The sequence below is a fragment of the Boleophthalmus pectinirostris genome, unplaced genomic scaffold (assembly GCF_026225935.1).
Source record: "Boleophthalmus pectinirostris isolate CB_2022bp ecotype Guang Dong unplaced genomic scaffold, ASM2622593v1 HiC_scaffold_16, whole genome shotgun sequence".
Taxonomy (NCBI): Eukaryota; Metazoa; Chordata; class Actinopteri; order Gobiiformes; family Gobiidae; genus Boleophthalmus; species Boleophthalmus pectinirostris.
Window position 1 is genome coordinate 27,225,953 of NW_026571095.1, and position 715 is coordinate 27,226,667.

Sequence of the window (715 nt, forward strand, 5' to 3'; positions counted from 1 at the left end):
ACTAATCCTAAAACTTGGTTACGATTTAAAACTAAATATTGTATCTTATTGATGTAGCAGTACTCTTACAGTGAAGTAAAAGTTTTGGTTACTCTTCTCACTGTGAGTAAATCTACAAGTGACTAAAACTTATGTTGACAGTATGAAATTATTTGAACATTTGTATTTCCTGCACCGCTCCTTCAGATATTTATTTTTATCTAATTTTTATGTCCATCCTTTGAAAATACCAGATTTTCTGCATTATTTTATGTTTTATCCTTCGAATTACATTCACTTCAAATTATAAATCAGATGTTATGTCCCGACAGTTTCTCCATAAGTTACTTTTGCTAAGTAGAGTAGTTTTCCCAGATAGGACCTACTTTTTTACCCTTTGAGTAATTTCTTAGACCACTACTTTGTACTTCTACTTGAGTAATATTATTTTATATTATTTTGAAATTATATGTTACTTTTACTTGAGTACAGTTTTTGGTTACTCTACCCATCTCTAGCTTCAGCAAAAAATATTAATTCATGTTTTAACCTTATTATGTATATACAGTCTGTAGTTTAGTTTAGTTTAGGCTACTGGGTTAAAAACAAACTAAACTTATCTCAGACCAGTTCTACTATATCAAAGTTGAAACCGTATGTAAACTCAGATTGTAAGCCACGCCTCAGTATTTCGAAAAGTTTATGTACAAAGTCATAAAAAAGACAAAAAAAACTG